We start from the raw sequence: 307 nt of genomic DNA on the forward strand, positions 1-307 counted from the left end.
TGCTTTTTTAAAAATTAGTAGTAAATTTAAAAATTAGTTACTTCCATTAAATATGTCAATACACGATAATTGCATAAAATATTTTTATACGGTTGATGTGTGAAAATTAAATACTAATTTCAATAGAGAAACAAACATAACACTCCTCAAATTTACTGTTATAAATTGACAAACAATCACATACCTTTTTTCATAGATTTACATCATACGCACAAAAAAAACAAAAATAAATTCTCTAACCTATTAGTTAAAAAGAAAAAAAAAACTATGGCAATAATAACAAATATAGCCAAACCATATGTGATCA

The sequence above is a fragment of the Arachis ipaensis genome, chromosome B01, assembly GCF_000816755.2.
Source record: "Arachis ipaensis cultivar K30076 chromosome B01, Araip1.1, whole genome shotgun sequence".
NCBI lineage: Eukaryota > Viridiplantae > Streptophyta > Magnoliopsida > Fabales > Fabaceae > Arachis > Arachis ipaensis.